This window comes from Podarcis melisellensis (genome assembly GCF_964234715.1).
Source record: "Podarcis melisellensis genome assembly, chromosome: 4".
NCBI classification, from domain to species: Eukaryota; Metazoa; Chordata; class Lepidosauria; order Squamata; family Lacertidae; genus Podarcis; species Podarcis melisellensis.
Genome location: NC_138531.1, coordinates 43560733 through 43585756, shown reverse-complemented (window position 1 = coordinate 43585756; position 25024 = coordinate 43560733). Strand labels below are relative to the sequence as shown.

Here is a 25024-nt window from a genome sequence, read left to right as displayed (position 1 = left end):
GACTTTGTTCATTTGACTTTGCTTATACTATCCTGCAGGATAAGCAGTGTCAACATTTTCTTTCTTTTTATATAGAAAACCTTATTTTTTTAGTTATTTGCCACCTTTCCCACCTTTCTTGAAGCATTTATAGATTATACTAAGTTGCACTAGTGGAGAGATAATGGGAAATGAAAACAAGCAGATGCAATTTTCCTACCTACATAATTAATTGCAAACATCATAGTTCAGCTGTACATAGTCTAAAGCTGCCAAAATCTGTAGTCTTTGTGCTGCTGTTATTCTAATGTTGCAGGTCAGAAAACAGCTGTTCAATATCTGAGGATTTTGCTAAATAATGCAAGACTGAACAAACAATGGGTTATTCTGAAGCAGTGTCAGAAAAACAAGAACTAGATGGGGAAATCATTATTTTCAAAATCCTGTTTTTATGGATTAATGGTGCATGCTATGTCATGAGTCACTTGGGGGTGGGAGTTGCTTAGTTAATAGTATAAGACGCGCACTGCTATTTTTCCTGTAGAATCCCTTCACACATTTTTCTACAAGGGATATACAAAAGGTTGACCATTAATCATCTTAATATATTATTGAGAGTATAACAAATTTTATAAGATTCAGGTAGGTAGCCGTATTGGTCTGACACAGTAGAAATATATATATATAAAATAAAAAAAGTCCAGTAGCACCTTAGAGACCAACTAAGTTTGTTCCAGGTATGAGCTTTCATATCTGAAGAAGTGTGCATGAAGAAGAAGAAGAAGAAGAAGAAGAAGAAGAAGAAGAAGAAGAAGAAGAAGAAGAGTAGTAGTAGTAGTAGTAGTAGTAGTAGTAGTAGTAGTATGGACTTGATATCCCGCCTTTCACTCCCCTTAAGGAGTCTCAAAGCGGGTAACAATCTCCTTTCCCTTCCTCCCCCCAACCACAAACACTCTGTGAGGTGAGTGAGGCTGAGAGACTTCAAAGAAGTGTGACTAGCCCAAGGTCACCCAGCAGCTGCATGTGGAGGAGCAGGGAAGCGAACCCGGTTCACCAGATTACGAGTCCACCACTCTTAACCACTACACTATGCTGGCTCTCATAAGAACAACAAACTTAGTTGGTCTCTAAGGTGCTACTGGAAAATTTTTTATATATATTTTTATATATTTCTAAATTTTATAAGGTTGTACACATTTCCCAAGTAATATCACAAACAGTTGTTAGTAACATATACCAAAAATTACATTCAAAAAAATATTTTGCTTAGATAATGCTTGGCATCTTCCACAATAATGTCTTGCACATTTAGAATTCCACCACATACCCAAAATATGATTTACGTACTCTTCACTGATCATTTTACTAATGCATTTAGCATGCTTCTAATGCTACTGCTTGGTTATCCATGATATGGGAAATACTTCAAGCAGATTTATATATTTATCATATTTATATATTGCCTTTCTTCCCAAAGGAGCTCAGGGTGATGTTATAACAAAACAGCTGACTGCTAAATGTTTAACACCAAGTTAGACAAGCATATCTCCGAAGGAAAGGATTTCCACAATGGAGGTGTCACAATGGAGAATCCCTTGTGCTGCATTATTGCACAACAGAACCTAGCCAATGGCATTTTTAAGGCATTCGCCTAATTTGCAGTTTCCAATGTTAAATGCAGATCACATGATAGTTGTCAAGTGGATTGTGCACTTTCCCCAAATGTTGCAATGCACATTTGGTTCAACATGATGCAGCCACAATACAAAAAAGTGCATTTTATGGGGAAATGTATAGAGCAATGTGTGTCTGGAGGGAGGTAATGCATTGAAATCATGAATAAATGCATATTTTAGGTACAGAACTTGTTTCTTAGGTGAAAGTGCATGCAAAAATGCATACAATCTTTATGTGTATGTTTTAAAGTCTGAAGCAAATGGGACAGAAGACATCAAGATTTAATACATCTGAAACTGACATGGAACTGAAAAATGCTGATCCATCCATCTTTACTTGCAAGTGCTTGTGCAAAAGTCTCAAGACTTAGACTGAAATCCTTCTCATGTTTCCAAATTAGCATTGAGAGAGTTGGAAATTTCATTGTGTTTTCCCAATGGCTTGCAAAAAAAATTACACAGAAACTAGGAAGTTTAATACCACAGCTTGCTAGTTCTACACAGTAGACATAATTTAATAAACAACCAATGGGATAACTTAATCCTTCACAGTTGTTTTAGCACTTTAAGTGTCATTTTCCATCCCCTCTCCCCAGCTGACAGAACACTTTGGAAAAGCTCTCACTGCCTTACTAACCAAATCATTCCACTTCTTTGGAAGTAGGTTGATATCCAACATTAGTCATACATTGTAAGCCACTGGGGGTTATGGAAGGCTCCGACTCCACACGAAGACAGAGGAATACCATTGGGTGATAGAGAAAAGGCAGAAGTGTTCAACGCCTGCATTTCTAAAAGGAAAACAGTGCCCAAACTGGTTTATAATGAATAAATGATGCAAGAAGAGAGTTACAGCCCAAGATAGGAAAGGAGGTGATAAGGCAACATATAGCTACTTTAAATTAAATCTCCAGGGCCTGGTGTGCTGCACTCAAGGCTACTAAATAGCTTCCAGATGTCATCTCAGAGCTTCTGTCTATAATCTTTGAGAATTCTTGGAGAACAGGTGAGGTCCCTGCAGACTGGAGGTGAGCAAATGTTGTCCTCATCTTCAAAAGGCAGGGGGGGGGAGAGAATACCCTGGTAACTATTGACCAGTAAGCTTGATGTTGATACCAGAAAAGGTCCCACAACAGATAAACAGTTGGTCTGTGAACACTCAGAAAAGGACGCTGTGTTTACTAAGACCCAGCATGGCTTTTTTCCAAAACAAGTCATTGTCAGACAAATCTAATTTCAGTTTTGTACCCACTTAGCTGGGAGTAAGCCCCGCTGAATTAAATGTGGTTCTGAATTAACATGTGTACCATTAGTGTTATGACAGCTAAGTTCCAATCTTGTTGAAACCTCACAAGACTGGAGGTCAGTCCTCACTTTCTCACCCCTTATTTACTTGAAATTATTTATATCCTGCTGTTCTTTCCCAAGGAGGTCAGAGTGGTATACAATAAGAACAGTAAAAAGCAATACAATATAGCAGTCAATATGAAACAATAGGAGATAACACAACAGCCAAATGTATGAACAATGAGATGGCTGGCTAAGAGTTTGGATATTGCCACAGGAGCAGGAAGATCAAATCACACACTTCGGAAGGATCTGTATTTAGTTTTAAATGACTTACAATCTTAAACCACCAACTCAATGATTCAGCTAATGCTGTGTACTCTTTGTGGGAATACTCTCAAAGAGCCAGAGGATTGTGCAAGCGCAAAATTTACCTCCTCACCGGCACTTTCAGATAAGAACATATTTAGCAAATGATGCACTGGCTTTCTCTTAGTTTCCAGAGGCAATTACACAGTAAGCTGCCTTATGCTGACTCAAGCCAGCGGTCGATCTACCTCAGTATTATCTATGACTGGTTGTGAATTGTCAGGGTGTCAGACAACAAGTCTTTCCTAGCCCTACCTGAAAATGCCATCAGGGAGCTAAGTGTAGGCAAAGCAGATGCTCTCACACTGAGTCATGGCCCTGTCTCCTGTTTATTGTAGAATTTGTTGTTTCCAGCTTATAAAATACCAACAATACACTACGGGTGGACAGAGGCGAGGGAGCTTCTGTCCTCCCCATCCCTCCTCCCTTTCGGGAAGTTCCTTTCCAGAGCATACAAGATTTATGCTCATAGTGGCTTAAACACTGAGTACTTGGTATCTAAACAATATGATAGCACTACTGGATGACAACCCCAACAACCCATTTCTTAAACTGTTACAGTACTTAAAAAAATAATAATCTCAGTATTATTCTAATAGTTTTTTTGAACTGGCTAGCCCAGGCATAAGGGTGCATTTATAACACACAGTAGCTAATGTGATATCTTAGCCAACTTGATGCCCTCCAGCTGCTGTCAAACTACAACTCCCATCAGCCCCAGCCAGCATGTCCAATGATCAAAAGTTGCTTTGATTTGATATTTGTATTCCACTTTTCCGACAACAAATGTTGAGCTCAAACTGGCTCACAATAGCATTAGAATGGGGGACCAATGTAAACAACCATAATATCTAACACACTAAAGCAAATAACAACAATAATTTCATCAAAGCAATTATTGCAATTCAGTAAAATCACAATAACTCAAAATATCAGAAAGAGCTGCTGAGTACCAGCCTTGTGCCAGATGACATTCTCTCCCTGGGAAGGGGCTTATTTGCTCAATACAGCAGGTAGCACACCCCCCAGGCAATAACATCTTTCATAGTTTTTAAATGTGACTTCTTTTTCACCCTGCTGCCAATTTTTTTGATCTGAGCCGAAGGCTGGGCCCAGTCTATCTCCGCTTTCAGGTTCTGCTCCAGCTGATGGGAGTTGTAGTAGACAACCCACTGGATGGCAACAAGTTGGCTACCTTGGCCCTAAACATAGCAAAAGGTGGTGGTGGGAAACTGCACAGCTCTGTCCAATGCTCCCCGCCCCCTAGAAAAACAGGTGCTAGTACTCCCCATAAAGTTGTTACAGTAAGTGCCACACTTTTTAACAACAACAAAAAGGATGTGCCAGTACTACATACTGAAAAAAAGCACTGGCTCTATCCAACTCCCTTGTTCTGACACTAAAAAACTTCTGTTGGTACAACACTATATGAACTTCCTAGGAGTAAGCCCCATTGAACTGAGCAAGACTTACGGGTGAGTAGACATGTTTAACATTTCACCATAAGTCTTGAAAGAAACTACAGATCTACACTTGAAATAGAAATACGGATCTATGAAACAAATCTAGGACTATGAAAAGCATAGTCAGCATTGCCATAGTCAGATTAGACTACGATGTTCCAATAAGATGCCCTCCAGATAATTTGGTCTACAACTTGTTCATTGCTAATCGTGGGTCAGGGAGGAGAGTATTACATTAATACAGTGGTACCTCGGGTTACATACGCTTCAGGTTACATACGCTTCAGGTTACAGACTCCGCTAACCCAGAAATAGTGTTTCAGGTTAAGAACTTTGCTTCAGGATGAGAACAGAAATCGGGCTCTGATGGCACGGCGGCAGCAAGAGGCCCCATTAGCTAAAGTGGTGCTTCAGGTTAAGAACAGTTTCAGGTTAAGAATGAACCTCCGGAACGAATTAAGTACTTAACCCGAGGTACCACTGTAACTCCTAGGGTAGAACCGCTTATCCAATGGTAACAACTTCTGAACTTCTTTGTAATTATCTCTGTAGAGATACAACTGTACCATTTGTAGCTGCAAATGTTACTCTCTTCACTCCATTTCCTAGCAGTTGTGGGAGTGTAGCAAAGATTCATGCACATATGTCAGGAAGCTACAAATGAACAGCCTCCCACACAATTAGAGATGCTACTAAAAATAGCCACTATGCGGAAAGAGGTCATGCAATTCTGCCATGAGCCTAATAAGTCTCATGCTGTGCCACACAAAGGCAAGAAATAATGCAAGTGTGTCAGTGTTTAATAGCTAGTAGTTCTGCACCAGTGCTGTGGATGGATGGGATCTCTACTTTTGTTGGGTCCCCCCCCCACAGTTTAGTTAACTCACAACCCAAATTGTTTGTGTTAGAATTAATAGCAACAGTAGGGATCCTTTTTCAGCTCAAGGACTGCAGCCTCTTGTGGGTAACCTGTGAGAAGTTACATGCCAGTGGTTGGTGCAGCCAAAGGCAAAATGTGTGGCGCAAAGGGCATGACTCTTGCCTTTGTACCATGGGCTACATTCCAGCTATGCAAGTCTGCATACGCACCCAAATAAATCTCTCTCCATCCAAGCAACCAAGAGGCATCATCACAGTTCAAAGACACATTCCAGCCAAGCAACAGAATGTGGAACAAGGCCAGTGATATGTCTGAGGAAGAGGCCTGCAGATTCACATCGAGCCCCTGGGGTAGAGGACTTCTACCCTGGCTCACAGGATGGCCCTGCAAAATTATAATGTTGCAGTTTGAAACATAGGCACCAACTCACGGAGCTGAGGACACCTCAGCCCCCTCCCAAGTAAGTTGGGGCAGGGCTGAGCGCCTCATTCTTGAGGGGCTGGCCTCTCCAAGCCTCCCTGCAACAGTGGTGGACCACACTGGACCTCCCTACTGTGGCAGGGGGTGTTGCTGGGCCTTGCTGCAGCATTGGGAGGCACCTGTGGCAGTTGCGAGCTTCACCATGCCTCACTGGGCCTTGTCGGGCCTCGCCACAATGGCAGCAGGTCTTGGTGGGCCTTGCAGCCTCATCACACCTGCACGGCAGTCCCCCTCCCTCCAGTGTTGGGTGGGACTCAGCATGCCTTGTTTGAGGATAAATATAACATCTATATCTAACAAATGACTTCAGCTTTTTCAGTCACCAGGAGTAATTTGAAATCTATCACATAAACAGAAGTTAAACATGTTTGACCTTCTGGCTACTCTCCCTTGATGGCTATTGTTCTGCCTCCAGTGTCAGAGGCAGTTGCCTTCTGAATACCATTTGCTGGTGGGGAGAGTGCTATTGCTGGCTACTGTGAGGACACGATGCTGGACTAGATGATCCAGTGGGACTCTTCTAAAGTCCAAATATCTAGTCACATAGATATTCTAAAAGCTTACCACCCTGCGGAGAGGCTGAGGGCCTGCTTCTGCCTCTCTCGAGCTGGTCCAGAGTGAGGCCTGACAGGCTGATAAGGGCTGCTGCTGCTGCCCAGCAAAGAGTACGGCTTCTTCTGTTAAATTGCTTTTAAAAAATATTTTTAAAATTGCTTTTTAGTGTTTTAACTTTTTTCAACCTACCTCCTATGCCCTTTTAAAATGTGTTTGGGGGGCTATTGGATTGTTCTTGTTTTTATTTTGATTATGTTCTTTGTGGTTTTATGTTCCGATTTTATCCTGTGAGACCTGCAGGTATAGGGCGGTATATAAATTTAACAAATAATAAATAATAATAATAATACAAATGCTGCAAAACAAAACCTTAAAATGTCTACTGTATAATGGAATGACTTTGTGGGAGTGGTGGGTATAATATGTTTTTAGGAGCCTAGTCATTTCCCACACATACAAAATGTTGTGTTTTCTACATTAAACACTCCATAGTACATCTTAAACCATAACAATTTTAAAAATGGCATCAAGCAAAATACTAACTAGATTTAATAGCATTGGTAAGCTATTAAATGGTAAGCTATTAAATTAAATTAATGTAAGTCAAACTATTTGGGCACTATATCTTATCTGTCATCCAAATTGTTCCCAGAATAATATGGGGTTGAACTGCATCATAAAGTTTACTATTCCAACAATGAATAAATAAACTTTATTTCTCAAAAAATAAACCACTTTCCTGCATCACTTCTTGCTCTTTTGGTTAAGACTTGGGCCATTTTATAATAGTTCAGAGAGTACTCTAGAAATTGCAGTTTTGGGGGAGAGAAGTATGGAAATGTTTTCAATTAAAAATCCCTTTTGAGCAAAACAGGAGATCTCACATTGCACTTTAACATTGCTTCAGAGGAAATTTGTCAAGGGTTACCATTCAAAACAGCTTTAACATTTCCCTATTTTAATAAGGTATGGTTGCAGCCTTAAGTATAAAACTCACTGAGGCTGTAATCCTATACAAATTTATTTGGGAGGAGATCCCACTGGACCAAGTGAGGTTTACATCTGTATTAACTGCTATAGGTTTGGCTTTAAAGAGTTTAAAACTATTTACATTTTTATGGGCCATTGAATAAATGTACCCCATTTTGTTTGAACAACTTACTTCATCACTAGATGCCAGGGTATTTCATATTAACTAATGGTTGTTTTGCTGTTTCTCTGGTGTAACAATAAACATAGACAGGCATTGAACTCAAAACAAGGAGCAGCAATGTTGAATGAGCCACTGAGTACTTTTCACTTCTAATACCGTGATGCTTTGTGTATTTGCATCTGCCTGTAGTTTAAAGGCCACTGAGATCTCAAAGTGCTAGGTTATCACCTGGTCAATGTTTTACGGGCATGCATCATTTCAGAGCTCCTAGACTGACAATGGATTTCCTGGAACCCCTAAATTATATAGGCACCCCCTGCTTCTTCCCGCCCTGTCCCCTTATCCTTTTGTGTCTTGGCTTTTAGAGTGTAAGGTTGAGAGCAGAGACCATCTCATTTCTTACTGACCTTTGGGAGCCTTCGTTACAGAAAAAAAAAAACAGAATTAGAAATCAATTAAAATGACTATGCCAATCCAGTATCAAATGTACCCCAAACAAAGTTATACAGATAAAATATCCTTTAGAATTCCCCATGCACAACATCATGTACAAGTAAAATAAAAAAATGCCATTACTGAGGCCTTTTCCAGGAAAGCAATATGGTTGCACCTAAGACATTACAGGAACATAGGAAATTGCTTCATACTGAGTCAGACCATTGATCCATCTTGCTTTGTACTGTCTACACTGACTGGGTCTGTCCATGCCACCTTAACTTTTATTATGTTAAAGATTATTTCTGGTTTGGAATTAAGGTCAGACATTGTTGGCTCATTATCCATGGAAAAATGGAGAATGACTTTTCTTCCTTTCTGTGAAACATAACTTACAACTGTCAAATCTGCTTGAAAATCAGAAATACTGTTGACACTTCGACATTTGTGGACAAGGAACTGGAGGGGGCAGGTTTCCTGCTTTGTTTGTTATTTAAATGTTCCAACCGGAACCAAACTTTTTAAAAAACAACATTACACTGCCAAGTGCCACAATGGTGAATAAATTATCAGTCATTATATTCTGTCCAGAACCTTGTAAATGTGTTTTTAGTTTCTCAACCCCTGTGGCCTTGCTCCTTTCATGCTTCCCATACAACGTTTCTGCACCATAAATAAATGGTACTTTGGAATCACATCACAGCCAGAATTTTATGCCATATTTAGCTGGCTTGAATGGCATCCTGCCTCATTGAACAACTTCCTTTGAATGGCACTAATTGTTTGTCAATTATTATGTTCTCATATGGCAGGAAGCATCATGCAAGAGTGTTGGTAAACATACTCCACAGGTTTCTCACAGGGCAAGCCTCTAATGTAGGTAGTCAGCACTGAAGCCCGTCATCAAATCTGAGGACTTTATTGCTTCCTTTAAAGGAGGCTAGAAGCACTGTGCCCTCAACTGGGCTGAGGGCATCCCTCAGCAAAACATTCTGCAAAGATCTTTCCAAGAAAAGAGAAACTGTGTCCTCTAAAGGTCGCTTGGTCAGAGTTGCTGTTAAGTCTCAGCACCACCTGAAGTGAGATTGTTGGTTGCTTTAACATTTGCAGATCCAGTTGAGATCAGATTTTTGTGTCTGTGTTTTGTGCAAAATGATAACTAAGAAGAGAAAATTATAGTGGGTTGCAAGGATGGTTCTTTTTTTATGAAAATACCCAAGTTTTTAAAAAGTCCTTTACAAACCTGAATTTTAAAACTGTCAGATACAATTAACTCTTGATGCTATTTATGGTGATGTTGAGGGAAGTGAGTAATTCGTCTTTTATGAAAATGGGCAAAATATTGGGTTTTTCACCCTATACACCAGGAAGCCATTTTCCCTAAACCACACCCACTTGCCCATCAGCTAGCATCACTGATGATGAGCAGGAATTAAATCACTTCTCAGAAGTGTTATTTGAAGGATCCAACTCCCTTCATTTAAAAAGAGGGGGCAAGATGCTTCAAAGAGTGCTTTTGCAAAATGCTCCCATTACAGGCTGAAACGGGAGAACAGGGGCAGTCTTACATTTTGCAAGCCTTCCTAAAAATTAAATTTAATGCTTTTATTTATTAAATTGTATTGTAAATTACTCTAGAATATTGTTCATGAAGGACAATATGCAAATAAATTAAATAAAAACCAGTAAATACCGCTAGGCATGAGAATCAAAAACCTTCCTATTGCACTATGCCATTTCTGTGCCACTGTCTTTCCCCATTTGCTGTCAATGATATTTGGTGCATTAATTCAATCAGATATATCTGTGATCTTTATTCATTAAACCTAATGTAGTAACATCTCACCAGAAACAGCACTGAGGACTCTGTGCCTCTGCTTGGTAGGCAAAATGAACAAAATTCACTATGGCTCAGTCACTAAACTCATCCCTGCTGGAGCTAAGAACTTTATCAGGAAGTTTTAGATGAAAATTGGTTAGCATTGGGTCAGCTGATACCATTTCCCTTCCAATATGGTTAATAAATCTGGAGCAAGGGTCCAGTACTACAGGCAGCTGCAGAGCTTTTTTTTTTTTTTTTTTTTTTTTTTAGAATTTCACAAAATCTCTGGTAAATGAGCCCCTCCAAGCCTGCTAGCTGCTTTGACTTATCTTCCAGGGATACGTCTATCCATGGGTGCGCATTTGCACACATACACTGACATGGATGCAGTGTCTGAATTTATCAGACTTCTGCATTTCTGTCCAACAGAAAGGACTGCTTCTGGCATTGTCACAAAGCTTTTTGACTGCCCTTGCACTGAAGCAGTCTTCTGAAATTAGCCCAACTATGTGGCAGTCAGTCTGGCAGAAACCCTCAAGAGAAATTGTCAGCATTACTATTTTTTTTTCTTTGGAGGCGTTGAGTGTGCGTGAAAGATATCAAACAGTTTCCATATGTGAAATACAAGACCAGCAGCCTGAGGAGGTTGTTGCTGAATGAATGTGGTTACCGCAGTAGTGTGTTTATAATCCTAGCTATGTATGTCAGTATTGTAAAGGTCAAGACAAATGTGACCGAAGCCTCAGTTTAACTCATATATTGTGGTGCATTTAGCATTCATATACCTAAGTATACCTAAGCATTTAGCATTCATATACCTAAGTATATGAAAATAGGAACTTTCTTATCTGAGAAAAGAAAGCACTATAGAACAATATCACAGCCTGCTACCGCACATTGGGTTTGGGATTGCATAAGGGAAGCATTTTCCATTTGGCTTGGGGAGTGAGAGGGGGGAAGGGATGGCTTTTTGATCTCTTCCAATTTGATAGATCTCTTATCAGACATGCAGAGCCTTGTTAAAGAAGGAAAAACATGAACATCACCACAGAGTCTGTGACCCTAAAGTTGGGATGGGAATGATAATTACAAGTAGTTAAGGATGTAGAAACAGAACAGAAATGAGACTTGTGCAACACTACAGATAGTCTCTGGGAGTAAAGGGGAACAAACTAGCCTGCCTTGTGGCTTACTTCAATACAAGTGCTCTTTATAGTCAGTAACTCTACTGTCGAAATTCTGCTCCATCCCAAGGATTCTCAAAAGCATGGAGAGCTCCCACAGATATAGAAGGATCCCCCAGTAAAAACTGTCACCTTCTATGCGTTGGAAGCAGTGCTGGATTCATGTATAAGCTATAGCTTAGGGCCCCACTCTCTTGCCCCCCCCATATACTTATTCTTATTTGTATTTCACTATTAATATACTTCCTCTTAATTGTATTTCAGTTCAACAATTACTTTGATAAAATACATATTTTGTTACGTGCAAATGGCTTTAGATACCTACTATTAGGTCCATAAATTACCATATAACATATATTCAACACAAAAAACTAGCAACAATTTGTTGTTGACAAAGGACAGCTGGACATATAAAGGGCCCCATTACCTTCAGTTGCTTAGGGCCTCATCAAACCTAAATCTGGCCCTGGCTGGAAGGCAATAGAAATGGCAACACAGGGTTGTGCTAATGCACTTGTACCCAATGCCTCCCTCTACATTAAGGCCTGAAGAAGGCCCAGGCAGATTCAGTAACACAGGAGGGAAGGTCTTGGCTTATAACACTATGTTGGTACATTAACTACCAGCCTATGTGTTTTGTTGAAGCAACATTTTTTTAAAATCAATTCAACATGTAATTCAATATGCTACCATGCATATTCAAGCAACTTATTTTATCCTGCCAAATGCACATTGCTCGTCTTAACTATAACAAGATTAGTGTGCCATAGAGTTTAGACTGAATGCTAAGTACAATCAAAGTGCTCGTGTATATCCCCCAGTGTCATGTACACCATCTTCTATCAACAGTGCCTTTCGGCTATTTACATTAGCCACACAGGGTATTCCCTATGAACAAGAATGAATGGACTGGAAGAAAAAGAAAAAAAGGAAGATACAGAAACTGCTGAGCTGACATTTCATTCCCTATAGACATTTTACCTGACCTTGAGGTCATTATCCTTAAGTAAAAGAAAGGAAATGATCAAGTCCGTAGGATACTTGAATGTATATGAGACCATTATACTGTATTGGAAAAAGACATTACGGTCATAATTCATTGCCGTTAAGTCCCACTGAAATCAATGTTGCTTAAACATGCTTAACTGTGCTGGTTTGTGAAGCATGTGAAAGATGAAAATGAGAGTCTAGGAGCAGGGTGTTTGCATGTTTCACTAGCATATATGACCTCATTTTGACTTAATTAACATTAAGTTTAAAAATGCCAAGAACTATTGTAACAATATGTTGCACAACTGGAAGTCATGAACAACATTTTCCCATGATTTTGCTTGGCACACCACACCCCGAAAATAATTGCCAGACCTCCCTTTGGTATTATGAATATTGTTTGACAGGCATCATTTGGCGTTCCGCAAAAGTAGACAATTTTGCATTCATGTCTCACATCACAACTATCAAGAATCCATTCTTTGCATTTCTGTTATGCTTCCTGCTCTTAACCATGCTCAGGTATTGGACATAACATGAGAGTGATAAAACTGGGAAGAGGGCACAGAGGGTGCACACAAACCCTGACCATAACATTCCTGGGCATACTGGATGCTTTTTAAACCTTTGTGAAATTAGCATGACAATTTGAAGAAGGTAGAAGCAAATCTGAAGAAGGTAGAAGACACACAATTTTGTGTGCTTAGAACTCTGCAACTGGTTTCCAATTTGATCCCAGAATGCTCCTATTGTCATTGGAAAAGTGTTGGAGGGTGTGGAATAGGAAGTCCCTATTTTCATTGGACAAATGTTGGAGGGTATGGAAATTTAAGTTCATTCAGCTGAACATGCCAAGAACACCACTTCAGTCCCTTCCTGAACTGGAGCCCGCAGGGACACTGCCAGGTAGGGTCTACTTTGTGGGTTCCCGTCCCCATTCCTTTCTCTCTGTGTTATAAGACTGTATGAGGACAAATACCTGAAGACTATTCAAGCCTCAACAGCATTCTTAAAGGTTTGGCTTAAAAAAATTCATACAAGATGATGTGTTCCTTTCTAATCAGATATTATCATATTAAAAACCTAAGCAACATTAATATGAAAGGAAATTACAAAGCCCAGTGCAAACCTTGTTAAATAAACTTTGATTACAATTAAAATGGAAGCCTAAAGCTACAATTTCACCTCTGGTGCCAGCAATACCTCACCTACCACCTGCTGTGGGAATCCGACTGATACAGTATACAATGCTCTCTGTCTCCTTTCCTCAAAGGTAGAGTTGTATGATGAATATTAACAGATAAAGAAATGCACACATTCCACCACAACTTTTGAGCATCATACCTTTTTAGACACATAGCTTCTCCCTTCAATATTCCTTTCCTCCACCCAGCAGTCAGCATTCCATGCCCACTGAGCATGCTCAGCCCTCATTTGGCTATTTTTCATTTTTTTTCCTTCTGGAAGGTGGCAATGTACACACCTGTTGTCCTGTGCACACCCACCAAGAAGGAGAAACAGCTGGTAGTTAATTCATTATTGACAAAAGCATGCACTTAAAGTAGCTCTAAAGGTGCACTACCCACCCACTTCTGGCACCTATGTAGCTGGCATTAACTTTACCAGGTTCATGCCTGGCGAAGCAGCTGAAGCAACAGTGGGACCATGTCCGCCCTGGGCTTATGTACCCTCCTGTCAGGAGCCAGCCAGCTGTACATCATGCCATGCGAGTTGGAGTTAACTCTTCATTAGCAAAAACATGATCAACACAGTAGTGGCAGGCAGTGGCATAGCATGGGTTGCCAGTACCCAGGCCCCTGCCCTTGGCCAGAGCATAGTCTGTGTGCTGTAAGGAGACTGTATCTACAACTTTATGTAACTGAAACTGAATTATACTGTCAGTAAAGCAACTCTTGAGAGTCCCATGTACTGCAAAAAGATCAAACCTATCCATTCTGAAGGAAATCAACCCTGAGCGCTCACTGGAAGGACAGATTCTGAGGCTGAGGCTCAAATACTTTGGCTACCTCATGAGAAGAGAAGACTCCCTGGAAAAGACCCTGATGTTGGGTAAGATTGAGGGCACAAGGAGAAAAGGACGACAGAGGACAAGATGGTTGGACAGTGTTCTCGAAGCGACCAACATGAATTTGACAAAACTCTGGGAGGCAGTGGAAGACAGGAGTGCCTGGCGTGCTCTGGTCCATGGGGTCACAAAGAGTCGGACACAACTAACTGACTAAACAACAACAACAAAAGCAACTGACTTTTCCTAGAACTGTTTGGTGTTTCACTGATCTTTTTGCACACTCCACTGGTCTTAGGATGGGCACTCTGCACATGCCCCAACAGAGTTTGCCATATCACTGGGTGATGCCAATGAGCTTCTAGGCTCATAGACAATAAAGCAGCTTTCACAAACTAACTAAAAACACAAAAGCATAAATAATATAATCTTTAGACTTGTTTGCACATTACAACTATATATGTCATATTTTCAAGCTGATATTTTTGAAGCTCATCTTATTTTTGACCTTTTCCAAAATAGCATCATTAGCTGATAACTCTCTTTACTTACTCTGGACCATCAATTATCCAAAGAAGAATGGTTAAGAAACTGAAAAAAGCAGGGGAAACATTGCTGGCATAGATATGTGGCCAATAGCCTGTTGTTGCCAAGCCCTATCCTAACTCATTTGAAATATATGCATGGAAAGCTTTTACTGTCTTCAAAAATTCAAGCAAATGCTTTTGAATTTAAGAAAAGGAATATGTGCCACTGAAATCCACTGCAAAACTGCACAGTTAATAACTATTCAGAATCACACAGCTAGCGCTGTCACACATAGAAATAAGAAATAGTAACTAGGTTTTTCTTACAGACTTGCATAGTCAACAATTAAAGCTGTGGATAGTAAATTGATCAAATTTGCAGAAGACATCAAGCTGGGTAGTGTTGCATATTCCATACAACGTAGTAACATTCAAAGTTCCTGCTGCAATTTAAAATTATGTAAGAACCAGGACATTCAGGTTATACAAGATAAGAAAGAAGAAAAGAATAATAATGTTGTGCCCAAAATTTCACCTAGCTCAGTCGGTAGAGCATGAGACTCTTAATCTCAGGGTTGTGGGTTTGAGCCCCATGTTGTGTGAATCATTCCTGCATTTCAGATAGTTGGACTAGATGACCTTTGTGGTCCCTTCCAACTCTATAACTCTACTGAACTGTCCCCCATCAATTTATGAAAAAAGAACATGCATTCAAAAACTATCAATGGGGAGAGAAGATTTCAGTGAGATTCTCATGGTTTCCGTTGTACTGCTACTTTTAGTTTGCAATTGTCCTCTCATTCTACAAATCAGTGGTCTGCCTTCTGCAGCTTTCCATTATGCCCATCTTTCCTGAAATCCCTATAATGTCCTCAGCTGGATTTTCCTATAACCATGGGAAGGCTACCTACAGTATACCTAACAGCTGCCCTTAAAACAAACAAGCAAACACTTGATGACTTATACTTTTAAAGAAATCAGTACAAAGCTCATTTTGGTTTGGTTTTGTTTCAGTAAACAAAAGGACTTTCCTTAAAAACAAACCAGCAACCTCACTAATCCTCGTTGCCCAGTATCCAACCTTCATTTACAACTCAGGGGATGTAACCTATCATATGTGGCTTTTTCAGATTCTGAAGCACAGGCAGCTGGGGAGGCTGCAAAGTGAGAGAGTCATGTTTAATAGAAAGGAAAAAAATGCCCATGCCATCCACAGCCACCTTGCAATGATAGCTTAAACTCAACCCCACACCCACCAAAACTTTAAAGTGCTTCCCAAAAGAGACAGAAAAATGGAAACCTATTTTACAGTGTGACCTACCCTGGGGTTGCGGTGTTCATCTCGCTTTATTGGCCGAGGGAGCCGGCATACAGCTTCCGGGTCATGTGGCCAGCATGACTAAGCTGCTTCTGGCGAACCAGAAGCTAGGTGGGCAGGAGCAGGGATCGAGCAACAGGTGTGCACCCCGTTGTGGGGATTTGAACCGCCAACCTTCTGATCGGCAAGTCCTAGGCTCTGTGGTTTAACCCACAGCGCCACCCACGTCCAAGGTAGATGAGTCTAAAAAGTGATGGTGGCTCCTTTACCAAAAGTAATGTTCACCCATGGGCTATCTGACACTCAAGTGTCACATTGGTTTCCAGATGTGAACTATATTGGCATTATTTACAGCTCTCCTACCCCACTACTACTCCAACTGTGAACTACAATGCAATGCTACAGTGTGTGTGTAAAATAAGCCATTTTCAGTTTAACTCGCAGATGATTCTCTGCCAAGAAATGCAAAAGAGTACTGGACTTTATAACAGTAAAACAGTACTGGCATTATCTAGTCTTCTGCATTCACACTTTTGGCTCTACAGACTGAGTAAGGTTCAAAGAAGAGCAATGAAAATAGCAATTTACTTGAAATTCCACATAGTAATTTTTACAATATAAAGAATATATAAAGGAACTGAACTGGGTCTCTGGGAAAAAGAAGACAGAAGGAAAATGTACATGAATAAACCAGATGGAAGGAAAATGTACATGAATAAACCAGGCTTTTCCCCAACTTAGTAATGAGAGTAGAAAATGAAAGTAATAGGAAGGCATATTAAAAACTAGGAAGTACAAACAGAAAGTGTCCAAACAACTCACAGTGTAATCCTAAATGGGGTCATGGAACAGCTAAGTGGGGAATCTAGTCTTGCTGACTTGTGACAATCAGACTTGAAGATGTGAGCTGGTTCTTTCTTCATTTTCACAATGCCAGCTGCAGGCTGATGTAGCTGACTGGAAGTAAGATTGGACCCCTTAATGATCTGCAGGGTTTGGGATGCAGTGTCCCACCCCAGAAATGCCCTGTTTCTGCTTTCTACCACAAGCAGAAGAATGGCCAGTGGTAGCTTTCCACATTCCTGGGGACATCTGGGGCCTCAGCTACTGCACAGCCTGCCACCACCAGGGTTCCCCTACCATGGTGGAGAACCAGTGTACACCATGTTAATCTTTATAGCCATCAGCATTGCATGGGGCAGAGTTAGAATTGCACTCTCAATAACCCAAATGTCATTGAATAGTTTTGTTTTTTCCCCATGCAGACTAACATTACCACAAGTAACTGTTTTGGGCCTTGATTTATACAAATGTATTGCAGTGTCATCATCTATATTTTTAAGGCTCATCTACAACCCCTGTTCTCTTGTGTGTTAACTTTTGCAATACTCCCATTTACTGACTCATTTATTACTATTTTTCTATCTAGAAAAAAAAGGTTGGTTAGTTTGTTACTGATTCCCTCCCCCACATCTTCTTTGGAAAGAGCTTTTATCTTAGGGACCTATTACAATCCATCTCAATACATTACCAGAGTGGATGAGTCATTCCTAGAAGTTTCTGTAGTCTGTAGGCTGAAAACTTTGAAATTTCTAATTACATATTTCCCCATAGCAAATTAGACTGAGCTACACACATTAGATTTTAATAGACCAAGTACTTATTGGTTCAAATGATAGGAGGTGTCAGCTATCCAAAGTAAGGACCATTTTCTATTTTTTAAGAAGCCATAAAAACATGGAAAACAAGTTGTGTCCTCGTGAGAGATTGTGATCCAAGTTGTCATGAGAGATGGTTGTTTCCTAGCACTCACTGAGGGTACGGTATGTCCTTATAGTAACCTTGAGCAAATATTTCAGTCCATACCTGTCCCTCAGAGATTGGGCAGTTGCACTGTCTCAACCTGCCTGCCTCAACCATTATAGAGACTTCGGCAGGTAACAAAGGAAGCTGAGCCATACCAGGTCAGACCATAGGAGACTGTACTAAGTAAGCAGCAAGTCTTCTGGTCTTAAGCAAAGATCTTCCACAGAAACTGGTTCTTGATGATGATGATGATGATGATGATGATGATGATGATAATTTATTATTTGTACCCCACCCATCTAGCTGGGTTTCCCCAGCCACTCTGGGCGGCTTCCACAGAGACAAAAATAAACTAAAATGTCACACATTAAAAACTTCCCTGAACAGGGCTGCCTTAAGATGTCTTCTGAATGTCAGGTAGTTGTTTATCGCTTTGACATCTGATGGGAGGGCGTTCCACAGGGCAGGCGCCACTACCAAGAAGGCCCTCTGCCTGGTTCCCTGTAGCTTTGCTTCTCGCAATGAGGGAACCACCAGAAGGCCCTCGGCGCTGGACTTCAGTGTTTGGGCAAAATGATGGGGGTGGAGACGCTCCTTCAGATATACTGGACCAAGGCTGTTTAGGGCTTTAAAGGTCAACACCAACACTTTGATCTTTCTTTGTTTGTTAAACTAGCTGTACCAGGGTTTGAACCCTGGATATTTTGTATGTGGTATTTCACTCAACTATCGTTGCTCCCCAAAGCACAGAAGCTTTGCAAGTATGTTTGGCCTATACAATACTATAATAGTTCAAAATGAATGAATAAAAGGAAAGCCTTTTTTTTTTTTGCAGGTTTTGCCATGCTTCCAATTTAACACAGTTGTGCCACACTAAGAACTGTGAAGCTACCATTTAATTGAACGAATAGTAGGGGATATTTTAAGTCTTAACTATTCAAACAGCTGGCACATGTATGGACTGTACAAATGCGTGTGTGCGTGCGCACACACATATATAACTCAATGGAAACAATGTTTTTCACAATACGACAGTCACAGTATTGCTAGCTTCCCATTGAGGAATGTCTGAGTACACGAAACGGTCTAAGGAATACATATGCCTTTTGGATCACTCCCTTTTATTTCAGTGGAAGCAGATAGTCAGTAAACACAACAGAAGGCATCTGCAGATCACCCCTGCCTAGTCAACTGGGTAGTAAAACTGTTATGGGTGGGGTACTAGACCTTTCCCACCAGCTGTAGATCATAGGCTAATAGTGCGTGTGTTCAGTTCATGCAACAATATGCACGTGCTACAAATGGCAGCATGTGCCACAACACTGACCAGCCTTGTTTTGTAGTTGCATTGTAGTCAACTGGCAATAGGACAATGAAGCAGAACAAAAGCATCCAGTGTCTAAAACTGTATGCAACAGTATGAGTAGATATCTTTCATGGAAGAGAAAAAGTTGCATTCCTTGACTGTCCAGGCACAAAGACTATTCATTTATTAGCTGCTACGACTGAAATGTCATATGTGGAAGCAATATTCATCTTTTCCCTAAACACTGTTTATAAAAAGCATATCAAATCAATAAAAGCATTCATTATAACTTCATACCTCCTGTGGCCTCTCTCTAATCTATATTTATTTACACTGCAGAAGTCAAATGCACACATAATTGAATTGGTGAATTAGAGTGCCTCCTCCTTCCTCCTCCTCTCTCCCTTGCTTCAGACTCCCACTGAAAGACATACAGAGAGAGAGAGAGAGAGTATACCCATACAAATATAACTAACCCAACAAACTGCATTTTTTGTTTCAGGGTCTTCAGTGTAAATGTTTCATTCCATATCCCCTATGCATGATGAATGGTCACAAGATAGAGGCTTACAAATGAAAATGCTGACACAATCTTATCTAGAGCTGTGCAAATGGTGCTGCTGCTATAATTACATTTTATAACTTAAGCAACACTTGATAAGTTGCTACTTTTTAATCATATTAATCAGGACTTGGATGTTTCAATTGCCATAAATTATAAAAGAGAGGAGTCCAGTCTGTAGAAATGGGAGGTTGGCCAAGCACTAAAAATTATATCGGTTATAAAATATAAAAATAGATGAATACACTTTACTGCAAACAAAGCAGATCAAAATACAGAAAAGTACTTTGGTAATTAGCTATGTTTTATTTCAACAGCAGAACACAGAGTTAAGTAATTTCACGTTATACTCAAGATGCACATTACCCCAGTATCTACCAACAGATTATTCCATGCAAGTTTAATCAGAAATTTGCCTGAGGAATTTTATTCAAATCAATTGGCTGTGATTTACTATCACCCATAGATCAAGTCTGCTAAACAACAGGGAAACAAACTCTTAATCTTTCTTATCAAAAAGGAGTCACTGCAATTTTCTTTATGCCCTTGTTTTTAGAATCAGAGTTTCTATCTATCACTGCAGAAACCTGAAGGCCTAATTCTTTTTCAGGCTGACATTGATGACAAAATTAGTATTGACTTTACCAGCCCTTGAATTGTATCCTGGGAAGGCAAGGTTAAATAATATTTCTTTTTGTAAAGTTGAGAAGCAGTTTCCTGCATATCAGAAGAATATCCTATACACATCTTACACCAGCCGTTTGTACAACATTGTACATTATGCAAAATATACATTAAAGATCATGAAAGCAAGGGTCAAATTGAATGTCAGTACAATTCAGTGCACAGCTGGTGCACCTAAATTATGGAAATCAATGAGTTAATAGGCCAATGGAAATCAATGAGTTAATATCCTTGCAAATATTCTTATGATTTATGAATATATTCATAATTATAAAGCCTTCCTTGTCTCACACCCTCCAATACTGCTTCCTTGAATAATCGCTCTCACAAAATACTTGGTTTGTTACAGGTCCTCTAGAGAATTGTTGCTCTGATGTAAGCAGCACAGGAAACCCTATAAGTAATTAAAGAATGAGAGTGTACACAGTGAATTGGAAGGGGGAAAGAGAGATGTGTCAGAGAGAATTTCCAGCGTTAGGAACATTTCTGAAAATTACAAGAGAGATCCTAATGCAAGGGAGTTGCCATAGTGCTATTCTGACCCCTGAAGGATGGAAACAGGAGTTAATTTCCTATCTGTATTTTCCAATCACTTAATATATTCCATGAATGCCAAGCCCTACCCTGCATTAGTGCAATCTATTAGTGTCTGCCTCTCACTGCCCCCCCCCCTCGAGAGAGAAGACACAAAATGATGAACCAGTTTAAAATAGAGATGTGTAAAGTGGGTTGCTGGAAGACCAAGGTCTGTTAATCTGTTAATAAGCTGTGTGTACCTTTTGCAAAGTTCTTGAGAACTGGTTATGCCTTCTGCTTGACTAAGAAGAGGTGGTTGATGCATCTCAAACACTGCAGATCCCATTTTCTCACTTCTCTCTAACCTATCTATTCTACACTGTTCCCCCCACTTTTTTTGACACATTGAACCTACATGGTGCAAGAACATGGCTTATGTCTTGGTTAGATAATTTGTTTCACAGATTCCTAAATGGAGGAAGAAGGTTCTATACAGTTCTGTGTGTGCTTTCCATGGTTCTCTTCTGGGGACAAATTCTATTTGGCCAACGTCAGTTCTATTTGGATGACAGTAGTAGTTGTGCTGGTAACTTTTCCTCATTGAAAGGTAGTCCCTTTTGTAAAGGATATATCAGAACAATGCCATGCTGCCCTCATTTAAACACATGGAATCATCCACCTTTGATCTTGCCTTGCGTTTTATGTAATCACACTTCTCTGTGCTCACAATTACCTCGCCACCATCCTGCCTTTCAAAGGTGACAGCTGTCAGTCATGCCGAGGCAGAACTCTTGGTTCTATTTTGAAACTGAAAAAGGCAGGCTAGGAGGATACTGGACCAGCAGATACCTTCCCTTAATTCGCCAAGCTGCTGCTTACAGTTTTCAAAGTTAATAACCAGCTAAAGCTTCATGGCACATTTCCTGCCACCAAGACAAGTGATGACCTAACACCTTCAACAATCAGAGGGAGTCTAACATTAGACACGTTTTGGAAATCGAAAGAGAAGCTTCTGTTGCTGTGTTCCCATTCTCTAAAGGAGCTTTCACCTGGGTGTGGCTGCCCTTCCATTCAACTCCCCACCCCCATTTAATTTACAACTCATTCCTCTTTAACCTTTTCAAGGAGAACTTCTGCAACAGTGAAGGGATTTTAAAAAATAAATAAAAATAATGCGTCCCTCGGAACAGGTGTGGCTGAGTTAATCACGGTGATTCTCTGATGCTACTGTCCCGGAGAGAACTGTGCTGAGGAAGACTGGAGGGGGGGTGGATCTCAGCTTTTCCACAATAGCAAAAAATGACTCTCTTTCTCCATTCCGTCGACGGTAGCCATCCAAAGTTAACTCAAGTGATTGATACACTGTATGATTATGTTATTAGATGCAATCAAGTTACATAATCATCGATTATGCACAGCTACATCTATCTTCCTCCATATCCAGCTGCAACCTCCCCTCCCATCCATAATGCATGAACCACCATCAGCTGCACATGGGAGTCTATATTCCAGCACACACTATAGAACTTTAGCATTGCAGTGCATTGCATTGTACCACGTCATCACTATTGATTCCCACAGTCACTCCCCCCTCCCCCTGATCCAAATGCATTTTGCAGAGAAAGGTTTAACAGTGGGCATCGCTCGGTGTGGAGGGAATTCCAGTTTATTTCATCTCCACTCCACAGTTAAGTGCCCTGTGCCCATCTTGCCCCCAGCCAGCTGCAGGTAAGGCTGTGGCAAGATCCGATCTCTCCTTTCCCAGATCGCCAGCGCCTTTGCACGTGGCTGGGTCTTAAGGTGTCAAGAAGACATCAAGTTACCGGGCGAAAAAGGAAAACGCCTCTCCCAAAAGCAGGTGGGGGGGGGGAGAGACAAAAGCCACCGAGGACAACCTGAAACAATTTGAGCATCCTGGTTAGCTCCTGCTACCCTTCAGGTTAGCTCCCGACGCCCCCGATGCCATATCCACGAGCAAACACATGAACCCTCCAGAACTAAAGCCTCACCGTGCCAAAATAAATCCAGATTGGCGCTTTAAAGTTCAGCAACTTGAACCAAAATAATAAAAATATAAAATAAATGAAGGCTCTCTGTCTCCGTTGCAGCTCCAAGCGAATGGTGCACAGAGTTGGGGGGAAATATATAAATAAATAAATGGCCTCATCTTTGAACCGAGAGATGGGAGCCCATTTCATGTTAAATAGGTTCCATCACCGGGGGCTCCTGTGACTGCTGTAGATCCCTTTGAGCCAGAAAAGGGAGAAACCGGGGTGGTGATGGAGTGGGAGCAAGGAGGAAGCCTGTTTGCTCAGATTGCATTCAGGCCGATCTCCCACATCAAGGAGGCATGGTTGGGGGGGGGGGAGAGAGAGAGACCTTGCTCGGGCTTTGATTTATCGCAAAATGCACTCTCAGAAATACCTACTGCAGTTGTTCCTCTGAACTGCCAATAACGACGAGATCTTTCCCCCCTCCCCCTATAGATATATATAAAAATCCCCCCACCCCCCTCATCAGTGTAATGCAGCAATCGGGAAAAGTAGTCTTTTCAGTTGCAAGCTACCAAGTTTAGCAACGCCTCCGAGGGGCTTTTATTTTTATATAGCTTTCTATGCATATATACGAAGAGGAAGAAAAATGAGCTTACCCACCACAGTCTTGCAAAATAGTCGTCTCCTTGTATCAGTCAGTAAGGTAATTGCTGGTCATCACAATGCGTAGTCAAGGAATCCACGATTTAAAAAACAACAACAACAACAGGAAAAAAACCCCAGAAAAACCCAAAACTCCTCCGGGTTCTTTTCCCTTTTCGCTGCTAGCAATTAAGAGGAGGGAGAAGATGCCCATTCACGAGTGCCAAGTTCACCATCCAAGCAGATAATTCCGTATAGAGCTCAAGATCCGTGGCCAGATTCGCCTCCTGCGAGTTCTCAAAGTGGCCAGGTTGCTCGCGCGGATGGTACAATCCAGGTGGGAAGCAGAAATTAGAATTAGAAGACGGGAAGAAGAGCGAGAGGGAGAAGGAGAAGGAGCTGGCTCAGAAGGGGGGAAAGCCAGAGGGAGAGATGGATAACCCCAGAAGTCCGCGAGCTCGTGGACAAGCTAAGGAGTCCTGGCTTGTGAGCATGGAGCCTTCTCAAAGCCCCTCGATGCACCTGGAGAAATCCCAACGCCACCATGCAGTCCCCGGGAAGCAGGAATCCGAGGGAGATTTCACAAGTATCCTACAATCACCGATCCGACGGGGTTTTCCTGGTACTGTACTGCTATGTGGAAAGCACACACGGCTCCTGCTGTTGGAGAGGAAGTCTCCTGGGTCCTAAAACTCTCAAATCGGCACAGAGGGGATTTTTCCCCCCTTAAAAAATATATTGGAAGGAAAGGAGGGAGAGGGTGGGGGGAGGGAAATCCCACAGTTGTCGGTTTGCCCTGAATGATGCTAATCTTCTGTGCAAATGACAAGTGCACCAACCCCAAGGAGCAGGTCGTGATGAATTAAAGGCAATCCAGCCCAAATATCCTAAGGAAGAGAAAGGGAGGGAGGGAGGGACGAAGGCAGAGAGGGAGCGTGTGTGTGTGTGTGTGTGAGCGAGAGAGAGAGAAAGAGAGAAAGAGAGAGAGAAACTGCAATGCATAAACGATTCCAGTGTTTCTACAAGATCGGCTCATTTGATTGAATGCATTCTCTGCTTTGCTGCAAGTCATAAAGAAGGTACTGTTACTGCCACCCAATGGATACTTTAGTACTAGCCAATCCACAGTCAACTGCCTCTCTGCAAAGCATTAGAGAGGAGACTGATTTGAGGGGGGGGGCAGGCGGCGGGCGGGTGAGGGACAGGAGAGAAAGAAGTCATTTCTGCCTACTACCGGTGCCAAGGACACACATTATCACCCACAGCTCCTCTGCCCACTTTTCCATGGGGCTTGGGAGGCTGGAGATCCAGCACAAGCTAAGCCAAAAAGCTTGTATACCAAGTCCTACACTGATCGGTGGTTGTATTCT

The 25024-nt window shown here is 41.2% G+C and overlaps 1 protein-coding gene across 3 annotated transcripts in view; it reads right to left on the bottom strand.

Annotated features, from left to right (window-relative positions):
- The window catches only part of IL1RAPL1 (interleukin 1 receptor accessory protein like 1), a 638619-nt gene extending 613894 nt beyond the window's left edge, over positions 1-24725 (bottom strand). The window contains exon 1 of one of the 3 annotated variants that reach the window (XM_081908987.1): positions 23669-24725. The gene's annotated coding sequence lies outside the window, so the exon portion shown is untranslated. The remainder of the gene's footprint in view (positions 1-23668) is intronic. The other 2 variants (XM_081908983.1, XM_081908985.1) reach the window with 2 other exon arrangements.
- Positions 24726-25024: the final 299 nt, after the last annotated feature.